This window comes from Castor canadensis, chromosome 9, assembly GCF_047511655.1.
Source record: "Castor canadensis chromosome 9, mCasCan1.hap1v2, whole genome shotgun sequence".
NCBI lineage: Eukaryota > Metazoa > Chordata > Mammalia > Rodentia > Castoridae > Castor > Castor canadensis.
In genome coordinates, this window is record NC_133394.1 from 77,854,415 (window position 1) to 77,869,717 (window position 15,303).

Below are 15,303 nucleotides of genomic sequence, written 5' to 3' on the forward strand. Positions count from 1 at the left end.
GGATGAGGGACAATGATGGAGGGAGTGACTCTAATCCAGGTAGTACATTATGCATCTATAAAAATGTCAGAATTGACTCCCTCTCCCCTGTAAAACTAATATATGCTAATAAAAATGTTTACAAAAAAAAAGAAAAATGGGCAAGGGTATGAATACATAGTTCACGTGAGTTGCCCTTAAATAAAGAAAAATGTCTTTAACTCATGCTAAAACCGATAGAATTTTTAAATCTGCTTGGACCTATTAGATTGATCCAGATTAATCACAACATTTGATAACACAAGGATGTGAGGTACCAGGAATCCAGTGCTTTGCTGACTGGGGGACTGATTTGTGCAAGCTTGAAGGTCAATTTCTGAGTATCTAAGAAAGTCAAGAGATGCTATCTACATCAGCCCAGAAATTCCACTTCTATGTGTTCATGGTACAGACAATTACTAATGTACGAAGAAGCTCCTGGTCAGTATAGTCATTCCTGCATTGCTGGTATTAGCAAATGATTGCAAATAAGGTAAATGCATCATAATAGGAATTCTTGAACTACCTTAGTCTCCATCTATTAAATACAATAAGTATCAAGCAAATTTTAGAAAGAATAAAGTACATATTTTAGGTGGAAACTTAAAGGTAAGAAGAGAATATTAAATTTGCTTTCATTTGTGTAAAGAGGAAACAATTGAGGCACATGCATATTTTAATATATATAAACTGACTGTAAATAGATGGCCTTTGAGTCTGTGAATTTGGTCACTAAAGAAGGAAAGACGGAAATCTTGTGCATTGTATGCTGTGTTGTACCTTTCAAATATTTAATATTTGAATGTATTACCGTCTCTAAAAGGTAGAATAATTAAAAGTACTAAAAAATCTGAAGCAGGAAATTATTTAGTTATTTATTAAGCCAGTATAACACAGATTTCCCACTGGTGCTAATACTTAAGGCACATATAAAACAGTAGGTCTTCTGTAACACTACAGCCCTCCAGGAGCTGTATGTCCTTTATCATCCAACACACTCTGTGCAGGAGAGATATACTAGGCTACTGGAATGATAAAGATAGAAAGTTTACAAAAAAGAACACAGCTAATGTTTAAAAGTACATGTGGCTGGAGCCTGGTGGCTCACATCTATAATCCTAGCTACTTTGGAGGCTGAGATCTGGAGGATTGTGGTTTAAGGCCAGCCTAGACAAATAGTTCACAAGAACACATCTTTAAAATAACCAGAGCCAAAATGTCCTGGAGTTGTGCCTCAAGTGGTGAGTGTGAAGCCCTGAGTTCAAGCCCCAAATCCAGCCAAAAAAAAGGACATGCGATGCCATTTCAGAAGCTCATTTGTGGCTTTTGTTTCCTTTTTTGACTTCATTAATGATTTGCTGATTGTACGTAGGCAGGAAGGTTGACCATGTGAGTTTTCCCATATCTGAAATGTGCATTAGGCATTTTTTAAGATCTGATATAGAGCAACATTTCTAGTAATACAGAAATTCTTCTATAATTGGAAACAGATAAAGGAGGTAATTAAATGAACAAGCCTAAGTTTTAGAACATCGTGAAGGAACCAGAGCTGTGGTGATGGTCAGAGCTCTGTTTATTCACCAGTGGATTGGCGGGGAGGGGTAATGATGTTAGTGTCTGTGTTGGGGGCAGAGAGGAGATAAGCAATTCAAATAAGGGTTTCAAAAGTGGTCATATGCCAGATAAAGTACAGGTTTCTCAGTTATGTTTAAAATTGCATATGAGCAGTAATTTTCTTTATACCTTAAATGTACCATGGAGTACAATTTTGTATTGCCACTATGAAGGCAATTCTTTTTTCCTATCTGTAATAAAATTGGCCACATCCATCATAAATTTCACTTAGATGTAGAATATGGCATGGAACACACATGCTAAAGAGTTCTTTGTTGTTTCTCTGAAATCTAAATGTAGGTGTTTAGCTTTTGGTTTTGATATATCTAATATTCCTAGTTATTTAATTCCTTTTATGTTCCTGTGAGTCTGTTCTCATGTCTTTCTTTATTCTTGTGATGCAAGGGATGTAAGAAGCCAATAAGGCCTCCAAAAACTCTCTTACACAAATTGTCTGCCTCTTAATTTAGTAATGTATGTCACTCTAACTTGAAATGCTAGGCTACAGCTTGTCAAAATTTTAGGTTATGAGGCAGCACCTATAAAGAGCCAGAAAAGTGTTCTTACATTTTGAACAAAATATATTCTGAAGAGAGAAAATGTGAATGTTTAAAATTATTACACTAAAAGAAACAAATAAAAAACAAACATTAATTACAAGAAAATGGTACATTAATTTCTCACCAAGTAGGAAATATATAACATATTATATAACAACAAAGAGCTTTAACTATTACTAATACTCATTTTACTCCTATGTAAAAATGAAAATAAAATTGCATTTATTCAATCTGGCATTCAAATGTTCAATTGAAACCTTTCACTATCACTTTATTGCCCTAAACATAGAAGCGTCATTTCTGCTGCCAGTTCTCTTTTTAGCATTGTTGTTCACCACAGCATAAACTCTGCCCTGTGTGCTCCTGCAGACTAATGACAGACATGAATTAGGTTCTAGCCTATTGACCTAGTAAAATAATCAGAAAGAGATAAATAAAGTCATCAAATGCAGCAGCCTAGCTTCTTTAACCTGCTTCTGCCTTGAATATGCTTTTCTCTTGCTCTGATGTCATTCCCCACCTTGACTTCCTGGGTTTCTTCTACCCAACTTACAAGATTCAACCGAAATAAAACTCAGTGAAAGCCTTGACCACTCACTCATCTTCCTGGTGGGGTTAAATGATCCGTCTACTTCCCAACATATGCTTCCCTCATTAGTTAATCCATTAAATTCATGTAACTATTTGATATGTATTTGCTTCCTATACCAAACTGTGAACAACTGAGACCAGAGTCTATGCTTTATTCATATTGTATATCCAGTAGATAGCAGTGACTATGTTTGTAACAAACAGGTAATCAGTACTGTTTACGATCTTTGCTTTAAGTGAAGGAATTATAATTATGCAAAACTTTTTATTATGTAGAGACTGACCAAAAATTAAAATTGAAAACATAGACAGGTCTGGATATATTTTCCTTATGTCTAATAATGTCTATATTATAATTTCAGCAATAAATTCAACTAATCACCCACAAATAGTGTTAGTATTACAACCAAATAAACTATAAAATTGTATTTACATATGTTAAATGATATGCAGTTATACTAAGTGATAAGTAGCATTAGGGATAAGACATTCATTCAAAAAGACCATAATCAGCATTATACCTGTCAAACATAAATGAATAATTGCTGGGGTCATTAGAGAGAGACCCAGAATCCTCATGCTAGCCTCATGGAGCCAGCCAGATTCTCATCCATCTTACACTAATAAAATCACTGGAGCAAGAGATTCAGTTGTCATCAAAATGAGAAATCATAAAAACCAGGGAAGCTCCCAGCACTGCTTATTGGAAGAAAGCTTGGAAAGTATACGTAATTTCAAGTTTAGAGTTTCAGAGGAGATAAAGTTCCCTGATGTCTTGGAAGACCCAAAGGATTTGTCAGCCATTCTCTTTGTTTCCATCTAAGGGTATGTTGAACTTTGGGAGCCTGTGGAGAGCAGGGAGGAGGTGTTCAGTGAGCTCCTGCCAGAGCCATGAAGAGAAGGAGGATGGATGGATGGTGATGGTGGAGATCCAGGCTGGGTTTCCAGGGCTTACACTGTCCCCACGTAATTATTAGTGGACTGACCCAAGGGATGTCCTAGACAATGTGACATAAGTTTTCCCATAAGGACTCTGTGATCCATCTTTTGTTCAGCCCTAGATCCTTGCAGAAAATGGAGTAAGGGAAGGTAAAAGACTTTTATACACAGCATTCTTACGAAAGTAAAAATAAAAAGCTTTCTTTAGACAATCACTTTATTTTTCTTTTGACAGTACTGGAGTTTGAACTCAGGGCCTCATATTTGCTAGGCAGGTGCCATATCACTTGAGCCACTCTACCAACTCTTTTGGGTTGGGTATTTTCAAATAGGGTCTTGAACTATTTGCCTGGCTGGCTTCAAACTGTGATCCTCCTGATCTCTGCCTCTGGAGTAGCTAGGATTATAAATAGAGCCCCTGGCAGGGGGCTTAGACAATCTTTACTCATGTTATTTAACATTCAACATTTCTTGGGCACTGCTTGTGAAGTATTAAGAAGGGTCGAACAGCCATTTTCTTTGGATTCATAAAGATTATGGTGTAGTAAAAAAGGATAACTTTGAATGGAGATTAGGTGGGCATTTGGAAGGGGATGGGGTATTGTAACAGGTTGGGCTTGAAGGGTTTTCTGAAAGAACAAAGAGGAAACATGTTTCTTCTCCTCAGAGGCAGTGAGGAAAGAGAGGGGAGTAGCATATAATGACATAAAGGAAGTCTAGAATGGCTGGAAAGTAGAGGAAGGGGTACGTGTCACTTTAAAAATCTTCATAATTTCATCAAATGAAGTGCAATTGATTTGTTGGAGTTTAAGCATTAGAGTTGAGAGCAGACTAAGTTAGAAGGAAAAATAAAAGTAACTTCCAATGACATTTTAGTGATGAGGAAACTAAAGCACAGAGATCCCATGGGGCAGTAAGTTATTCCCATCTCCATCATTTTGGCTGAGCTAATGTGAATTAACTTTTGCATGCATGATATTGGTGCCTATGCTCATTATTCAGAATGGTGTTTAAAATTACTCTGTTCTGTGGGAATGCAGCTTTTGGAATATGGAAATACAAAGCCATTTTAATCCTTTACATAAATGCCTACTTTTAATTTCCAAAATATCAAAATACACAAAGTCACGTGGAATGGAACTTCAGTGATTGATTAATATACAGAGGAATCCTACAGAAAAATTAAATGTGCTAAACTATGCAATCATGTACTCTAAAAGACAAAACAACAGAAAAAAATACCATTGACGTTATTAAGCCAAATATTGTGCTGCTCAGTCACTTGTTTTATGCTCATTTATACAGTGATGACCTTATAATGCAAGAAGTTAAAACTGAAAAGGGTCAACAGAGTCCAGTGGATCCAGAGGGGCTGCCATCATAGAGGTTAAGCACAGCAAATGCTTCAAGGTGGTGACTTGCTTTCATTCTCCATTGAGATGGATGTGAATCTGGGCAGGTAGCCCAGCCATGACCGTTAGAAGGCTTGGGAAACACCTTCACTGAGAGGATGTGAAGGTTTCCTTCAGGTACTGAAGTAGTACCTTTCCTCAGAATTGTATAGGTGACAGATACACAATCATGGGGGTGCTTTTAATATTTAATCACCTAAACTGCTAGTTGTAAAAGTGTAATTGTCCATCATTTAGCTCAATTTCTTCACCCCCCCCATAGCATTTTAAACATATGTCATCAGCAGGAAACAAAAGTAGAATTCAACTTTTCTCTTTGAAAGCCAGACATTTTCCTATCTTTAGTTCTGCATTTTAGAGATTAAAAAAACAAAACAAAACAAGATTTCTTTGGATATTAGTGAAACCCACAGTTATTTTGATTTATTTCCAATAAAAATAGCTGTGTTTCCAAAAAAATATGCTGTTGAAATTCAGTGTTATTTTCTCTGAGATGCACCCATGGTCCTTGATACTTGCTTTTACTCTGAAGAATGTCCTCATTCAAGGATCAGAGTAAAAATGGAGACCTGTTTGGTTTTCCTGTAATCCTTATACCCCAAGTCTAGACTTTTCTCCTACAACAGTGTTCTAACCCTTGTATATTTGCTTATCACATCATCTTTAATTTTCTTTTTAACTGAATGAATGGATGCAATAATTTAAAGTCTTTTAGTTTTATGACTTGTAAAATGAAGAGCCATTCCCAGACACTTCCTTACCTTGCAACTCTTCCCATTAACTATTTTGAGATTCAGTTCAAGGTCTCTAAATAACATGCTTGTATGGCTAATTATTTTCTTTATAAATTTTGGGCATTATATTTGGATTTCCCTTTAGCGAAGATAAGGATGTAGCTCCCCTTCCCTTCCCCTGTTCAGATTCCCAATTCCCAAATCTTTTCCTTTTATCAGTGTTACAATTATATAATTGTAGCTGAGTTAGCTTTGTGTATTTACATTATTGTCACTATGTGATTAATATTCATGACCAGGCCATGCAATGTGTTCTGATAGCTCCTTTTTTCCTTTACAATGTTTTATTTTTCTCTGGAATTAATGGCCTTTTCTCTGCTTAGTGAGCTCTGTATTTGTAATTTAAGCCTCACTCTGTTGAGTTTTGTTGACCTATCAGTCCAGCAGACACAGAATCTCCCCATTTCACTGCACTGAAGAAATCACACCAAAGGCTTCATTTTATTCGAGTTTGTCTTGGGGCACCACAGTTGTCTTCAGCCCTCTCTTTACGATGTCCTGGAGATTCCCTTCTCCTTTCTCTTGGTGAGTCCCTCATTTTCCACAACCTCTGGCCTTCACTGTTCTTTACTTAATTTCCATTAGTTTCCTGACAAAGTGTGAGGAAAGTCAGTTTTCTTAGTCTATGCATGTCTGAAAAATGTACTGAGTCTGCCCTTTTAGTTGACTCATGTTTTGATTGCATATGAAAATCCATGCTGGAAATCATTTTTCTTCAGAATTTTAAACTGTCTTTCAACAATTTCTATTAGAATGTCACTTTTAATCACTCTCAAATTATCATTCAGCATATCATTCTATGTTTAATCATCCAAGTCTTTTTTTTGCTTTTATCATAAGAATTATTCTTTTTCACAGACCAATGAATGTCACTAAGAGAAATTTCCTTCATTAAAATTCTAAATGAAGTCACTGCAATTTTGTCTTCAAAGTTTACAGTGTGAATGAGTTTGCATGGTCTCATTATGCTGATCAACTGAGTGTTTAGTAATAGAGAAGCTCAAGAATAATTGTGTTTAGTGTCATTAGACCTTTATGTTGACCTATAATTCCAAAGGCCAAAAGGAAAAAAAGAAAAAGAATCCCTGATTCTTGTTGGTCAATTACCAAAGTAGATGCCCTGGCATCTTTCCATCCATTAATATCAAATGTAGTGCAGACTGAGAGAAGTGTGTCCTGAATGTTAGGATTTTTGGAACTCACAAGCTTCCTAAAGCTGATAGGAGGTCATCCAAGAATGAGTAGTAATTTGGAAATGGGAAGAATCATGGATATGTTAAGAACCTAAACCTTAATGAAGAGAGAGCAAAACATGAACCAAGGACAAATGAGAGCATAAAGACACAGAGAGTTGTATCCTATCTGTAAGTGAGTAGTACCATAAGAACAAGTAGGGACATCTTAGACCATGTTTTTGTCCACAAATGTCATTAACACAGCATCATTGCTAAACTATTCCAGGAACAGGGAAAGGGGAATAAAGGAAAATGATGGAGGGAATGAATTTAATTGTAATATATTGTAAGGACTTCTTAAATGTCACAATGTACCTCCCCACCACAACAATATGATAATAAAAAAACAGATACATAAAAATAAAAAGGGACACTAATTTTTTGAAACCTGATCTTTGATAAACAAAGAGTTAGTAGAGAGCTTTTAGTAATTCGGTATAGATTTTTAGATGAACAAAAGGCTCTTGTTGTAATGATCAAGAAGTGATTTTTCTACTTGTTAGGTAAAATCAGCATGTTTAATTATTCCAACTACTATTTTTCATCCCATGCCAAAGCACAGAATCTCATTCTGAGTAACAAGAATTTGTAAATTTCTGTCATGCCTCTTCGTACCAGAATCACTGCCAAGTTATCATGTAAAATCCAAATGTCTTAACAAAAGAAAGCAAACAAAAACTTTGTGTTGATTCCAGTACGATTAGCCATGCCCTCTTAACTATGCCTGATATTCTAGCATGAAGCATAGAACTTTGATAAAGTTTTCAGTGGTGGTTGTAACTCATTATGGCTTGAACATGGTAAACATAGTCAACACATAGGCTAAGAAATTTTGTCTTATTCATCATCATCATCATTATCTCATTCATTCAAGGACAGGATAGAAAAATCCCTTGATCCATGAGAGATAGGTTTGCTTCCATGAGTTTCACGTCATCTCATGGGTAGACCACTATGATTGCAGTCACAAGAGACTACAGGGCTTGCCTACCCTCTTGAATAATAGTGACTTCCAAAATTGTGTGCAGAGATGTTCTCCCTTTCCATCTATAGAGCCCAGAGCCCAGAAATCTCCACATCATCAAGAGGAACAGCTGGAAAGTTTCCATTGTTATAAATTTGGCAAAAAAAAAAAAAAAAAGAAAACAACCCTCTGAAGGACTCTATGGGTTTTGTTCTTGTTTTTAATAACTATAGGATAAGGCTTCTATCTTGTGATTGGCAAAAGTTGTGATGCCCAGTTTTTACTCAGGGAAAGGAATAGTTTGATACACAACCCTCTCTTGAAGCCCATTCCTAAGCCTCATAAAGTTTTTTTCAAAGACCGACTCTTTTAGGTCACTTAGATGTGTTTTTGACAGAATTGGTCTAAATTGGTACTGTTAAGCTCCCCAAAGGTACACAGTGTAGAATACTACATTTGCTGCTTTCTTGTGAATGCAGTCATGCACAACTTCATGGAGCCTTGACAGAATTCATTCTGCCCACCTGACAGGGCAGATATTCATGTCCCGAGTACAAAGCTCCCTTGTTTAACTAAAATAGCAACCTTGTCTTTCTCGCTGAGTCCTTGTGTGCCTGTGATTTATACCTTCATGCACAATAATGCTTGTGTAACACATTCATGCAGCTATCATCATCAACAGAAAATAAATCATGCCTTTATTGAGAGAGAAGAAATTACAATTGTTCTTTCATATATTCACTAATTTTTTTTTATCAGGTTCTCCTATAAGGCAATAAACAAAATACACATGAGAATGAATGTAACTAGGAAAAACTTTGTCAATGTTATTTGCCTTCCTGCAGAATTAAGAAGAAAGCACAGGGGACTTCTATGGGCACTGAAATGTCATATCTCAGAGACAGGCTCTATCGGATATTTTTGAACACAATAATAGATTATGTGAATTTTATTTTTATCTTAAATCCCAAAGATCATTTAAAAAATTAAAATGCAAAGTAGTGTTAATGAGCTGTTGACCATCTTTAAGGTCAATTAATTCAGTGAAAGACCTTTAAACATCTATCAATGATAATTCTGTTAGCTCTTGTTTAGGGAAAAAATAGACATTTGCTTCTTGATAACACTGAGATTTGGAATGGTTTCTTGAAATAATGTTCTGCACCTTGCTTCTGTCTTCATCCCAGATACAGCTTTTAGTATAATATGGCAAACATATTCTTTCCTCCAGGTGAATGGCAATTCCATCTCACAGATTTTCCTTCTCTAGTCTAGCATGTTAATTACCCTATCTATTCCCATGGAATTATTAGAACCACCTACTATCAAGGCAGTTTTGACTATTAGATGCTTGATTGGACAGAAAGTTTCCCTGTTCACCCCTTCTCACGTGCATGCTTGTCTTTGCATGTACACACATCCTTCAGCCCTCCAGCCTTCTATCAGTAAGTTAGTTTCCTATTCCATACATAAAAGATCACATTTTGTAACTGCAGAGGAAGAAGGAAGTCAGGGTTTGGTAGTGTTGACCTAAGGGTAGGTAATGAAAGTGGCCAGAAAGAAGGAAGGCAGGAAGAAAGGAAAGGAGACAAGAGGAATAAATTATATGGAAAGGTTTAGGTATTCACTTGAGTCTTTGAACTGGTTTTGACTGCCAATAAAGAATGGAGTCAGAGTGCTCGCTTCGGCAGCACATATACTAAAATTGGAACGATACAGAGGAGCTTAGCATGGCCCCTGTGCAAGGATGACATGCAAATTTGTGAAGCATTCCAAAAAAATGGAGACAGAGATTTATAAAAGGCCAGTAGTATTTTTTCTGTGTGAGGATTGTGAGTGTGTGTTTGCAACATATGGCAAACAAAAATAGGCAAAAGATTTTGTCAATGTCATTTGCTTTGTAGGGAATAAAAAAGAAAACACAGGTGTGTTTGCATTGGGCTTCTACAGAAAGTGAAAGGGTTAAAAGGTACTTTAGAACAGAAAAGGATTTTTATGATTGAGTCTTAAATGCCCTACCTTGGAAACATGTCAGAGACATGTTTAACTAGATTTTCCTACTAGAAAGCCAGCAATAAGAAGACTCCAACTTGACTGTGCACCAAAATGATGCTTCACCTAAGGACTACTCCAACATCTCTCTCTTGACAGACCCAGCATTCTGGCTATGGCAATGGCAACTCTGAGTGAATGACAATGTGCAGTAAACAATTAAATCAAGAAGCAGCACACAGGCCAAATGACAAGCTGCATGGCACTTGTGGGAAGTCCCATTAAAACCTATTTTTAAAAGATTCATTAATTTCATTTAGTTTTTTTGTATATACTCATTTGTTACAAATATCTGTGTGTGCTTTTACATAACTGGATGTACAACACTTTTTACTTTTATGTACACTTTTTATCTCCTTACATTTAGGTAATCAACTTGATCCCATGTCATGAGAGTCCTTGATGAATATTGCTGTCAATGATACATAATACTCAAAAACATGAAAGTGTAACTCATTAAAGAATTCTCCCTTTTGATTTTTCAAAATCACAAATAATGTTATGATGTGGATAATTTACATCTGCATTTTTGCATTTTTTAAAGGAAGCTTCTACACAAGGAATTACTGGTTCAAAAAAAGTAGCCATTATGAAATTTTTGATAAATATTCATAATGCTACCTGGAAATATTGCAAAAATTTATAATATACCATAAAGAATTGGTTCCTTCACTGCACCATATAGCAAGTATTTTATTTATTACAGACATCTTGTATATGATATGTATAAAGAGTTGACCTAAATTCTATATTTATGTTGTTTTTACTAAATATAAAAAATTAATATTATTCTGAATTGTACAGACTTCTCAATATTACTTTTTAAAAATATAGTATTAGAATTATTTACTTAATATTGCACTGCATTATGGATTATAAGTAGTGCAGACATGATGTAAAAATATACAGAAGGTTTGTGTGGGTTACCTGGAAATACTGTGCTATGTTATATAAAGGACTCGAACACCTGCAGATTTTGATATCTGAGGAGGGTCCTGAAGCCCATTCCTCAGAGATACCCAGGGACAACTGTGATCTCATTTTAAATTAAAGTTTTGCTCAGTAGGAACATTGAACATGTTTCATGTGGTTATTATGCTTTTTCATTTTTTCCTTATAAGCTGTGCCTATATATATTTATACGCACATATACATACATACATATATTATATATACATATATTATCAGAACTATATATATGCTTTGATCATAACCATTTTCCCTTTACTTGATTTCTTCCAGTCTTCTTTGGCATATGCAATTATTGCATCATATCTAGGTCACAATGACTAGAGTGTGGAGAATGACTGAAAGAAGTACAGCTTGTCATAGCCAAGTAATATGCATTCTTGACTCCCTTAAAATCTTAAAAAATAATTTTTAGAAATGGAGCATTTTCAGGGTTTGGGGGGGTATTAGGGTTTGCACTCAGGGCCCTGAACGTGCTAGGCAGGCTCTCTACAACTTGGATCATCATATTAAAAGAAGCCTGAGCAATATGATAGGAAATTTATTCGAAGAATTTTCTGTCTTAACTGAATCATCAGAAAAAGCTTCACTTTGATACCATAACACATTTCAAATGTGTTTATAGAATCATTAGACCTTCTTTTTAAAAGTCACAGTTAACATTTTTTGTATTCATTTTTTAGGTTACATTTTGTTCATATTCATTAATTCACCTCTGTATTCTTATATTCATTTAATTCAGCCTCTACACCTTGTCCTCCTATTATACCTAACAGTTCTAGAGCTTTGCTTTGTGACTTGGTTATTAAGTGAACTGTAGACCAAATCAGATGGAACCATGGTGAGACAGGAATGTAGACCAACTTCCATCCATGGATGACTGAGCACGCAGCATTCACAGATGTGAAGGGAAATTGGGACCCAAGCAGACAAACTTGTCTGACAGACATTTCGGTTGTTCTCAAACATTAAAAATCCTTCATAATTTAAAAAAGTATACTGAAATACTGACTTTTAAGAAGACAATAAATCCTGTGGAATTCTCACAACTGAGAAGTAGATGTTATAGAAAGCTGAAAGATGAGATAACTAGATAATTTGGCTTGCCATCCCACATACACAGAAAGCCAAGTACATCTGGTGACACACTGTAGTTTGAAAAGCATTGAGTTAATTACCGTTATTGCTATCCTGGCTTCTCTCTTGTGTGCAGTCCTTTTTTTTAAATTCAATAACAAAACTTTCTTATTCACTTGTAACAAATCCCAGCTGCTTTGAAATTGCATTCATTGTTTCTAAGTTGATGTTGGAAACATTAAAGTTTAAATACTTCAGCATAATTTTATTCTATCTCAACTTTGTGTGTATGTTTTTGTTTTGTTTTGTTTTTATTTCAGAAATGAACACACCAAGGGAACCTCAAATGTGGCCAAAGAATGTGACTCCTTCTGACAAATACATGCTTGGAAACATTTTAGTGGTGCTCCTTTTAAAAAAATTTGCTATGATATCAAAATCATTCAGTCACTTTAGGCACATGCTGATAAGAGCAACACGTGTGGGAGGACTGGACTGCTCAGCAGCACACAGGCATCAGCTCACCCAGGCTGGCCAAGCTGGTCGTGCCCAGCCCATCTCCTTCCAAACTTCTGCTCAGTGAAATAAGATACCAAGGTCAGCTCTTATGAGTGTTTATCCAATGAGAATCGCCAAACACGATGAATCAAGGGACTTGATTTCTTCTTGATCGTTTATTTTTGTCTTTTTGAGACAGGGTAAGAGTTTCTGATCCCAAACTCTTGGACTCAAGCAATTCTTCTTCAGCCTCAAGAGTATCTGGGACTACAGATGTGCCTCACTATACTCAGATGGGATACTTGTTTGTTTTGAGATATGGTTTGCCAGCATAACATTGGTTATGTAAAATACTGCTGATTAATAAAGGTTTTAATGCCATGAGACCAGTGATTATCAGAATATTTAAGTTTTGAATTTTTTGCATCTTTTTTTGTGATTCCTAACAATAAGCCCCCATGCCCCTGCTCCCTTCTGCAGGGGCATGTGACTATGTGACTTAGCAGTATATAACAACTTTCTATATAATGCATTTTCACAAAACGTTGCTTTATGCTTTTAAACAAATGAAGTAATAAAACCTAGATATCTGAAAATGAAGCTAGACATTCATTTATTCACTTACTATGTTTATTTACATCTCTTCCTATAATTTTTCTTCTATATTTTCATCAGAACTGTACATATGGAATTTCACTTAAAATTTAGTTTTCTTTTTGGAAAATGAGTTTCAGACAATTCAGTTAGTCATTATGCAAACTTTTTTTCTTCTTCTTCTCCGGACAAGTCTCAGCCCATCAATCAGTGCATTACCTTATGCTTGGCCCTCACCAGACATAACTAAGACTACATGTGTAGGTCTAATTTTGTGTGTAAAGCCCAAACTGTACACCAACCGGTTGTCCCATTTTGCAAGTTGTACAAATAGAAAATTACACGGAATTTATTTTTTAAAACTCTATTAGAAGGAATCAGTAAATTAGGTTGATTGATTTTCAAATATTGAACTAGATTGACATTGCCCTAGGTCACAATGCATAATCCCATACTGTACTGCTTAACTAATAATTCTGTTGTTTGCAAGAGTTTAATACAAGCATTATTCTTTAAATATTTGGTAGAATTCACAATTCTTTACTAGGAAAATTTAAAATATAGACTCAAGGTCAGACAAGGTGACTTAAGCTTATATTTCGAGTTATTCATGAGGTGGAGATCAGGAGGATCATGGATCAAGGCCAGTCTGGGCAAAAAAGTTAGCAAGACCTCACAAGTGTAGTGATGAGTGCCTGTGACCCAGCTATGGGAAAGGCACAGCTAGGAAGATTGTTAGGAGGATTGCTGTCTGAGGCAAGCCCAGGCAAAAATGTGACACTTATCTGAAAAATAGCTAAAGTAAAAAAGTGGTAAACCTCCTATCTAGCAACTGAGAAGCCCTGAACTCAAACCCCAGTACCACCAAACATACAAACGTACATATGTGTATACATATTTCATGTCTCTAACAGAGAGAAACAGATTGGGTTATCCATTTCTTCGTTAGTGAAATTTCCTATTTCCTGTCTCCCAAGGAATTTGTCCATTTCATCTAAGTTGATATTTTATGGAAATAAAACTGTTGGCAATCTTCACAAAAACTGCTGGGAAAACTGGTTGGCAGTCTGCAAAAAACTGAAACTAGATCCATGTATATCACCCTATACCAATATTAACTCAAAACAGATCAAGGATCTTAATATCAGACCACAAACTTTAAGTTGATACAAGAAAGAGTAGGAAATACTCTGGAGTTAGTAGGTATAGGTAAGAACTTTTTCAATGAAACCCCAGCAGCACAGCAACTAAGAGATAGCATAGATAAATGGGACTTCATAAAACTAAAAAGCTTCTGCTCAACAAAAGAAATGGTCTCTAAACTGAAGAGACCACCCATAGAGCAGGAGAAAATATTTGCCAGTTACACATCAGACAAAGGACTGATAACCAGAATATATAGGGAACTTAAAAAACTAAATTCTCCCAAAACTAATGAACCAATAAAGAAATGGGCAAGTAAATTAAACAGAACTTTCTCAAAAGAAGGAATGCAAATGGCCAAAAAACACAGGAAAAAATGCTCACCATCTCTAGCAATAAAGGAAATGCAAATTAAAACCACACTAAGATTCCACCTCACCCCTGTTAGAATAGCCATCATCAGCAACACCACCAACAACAGGTGTTAGCTAGGATGCGGGGAAAAAGGAACCCTCTTACACTGTTGGTGGGAATGTAAACTAGTACAACCACTCTGGAAAAAAATTTGGAGGCTACTTAAAAAGCTAAACATTGATCTACCATTTGATCCAGCAATACCACTCTTGGGGATATACCCAAAAGACTGTGACACAGGTTACTCCAGAGGCACCTGCACACCCATGTTTATTGCGGCACTATTCACAATAGCCAAGTTATGGAAACAGCCAAGATGCCCCACTACTGACAAATGGATCAAGAAAATGTGGTATCTATACACAATGGAATTTTATGCAGCCATGAAGAAGAACGGAATGTTACCATTCGCTGGTAAATGGATGGAAT

At 35.8% G+C, this 15,303-nt stretch overlaps 1 non-coding gene across 1 annotated transcript; it reads left to right on the top strand.

The window, feature by feature from the left end:
- The first annotated feature begins 9,802 nt into the window (after positions 1-9,802).
- Positions 9,803-9,909, top strand: LOC141411126 (U6 spliceosomal RNA). The gene has a single exon (XR_012435967.1). It is a non-coding gene; the product is annotated as a U6 spliceosomal RNA (small nuclear RNA).
- Positions 9,910-15,303: the final 5,394 nt, after the last annotated feature.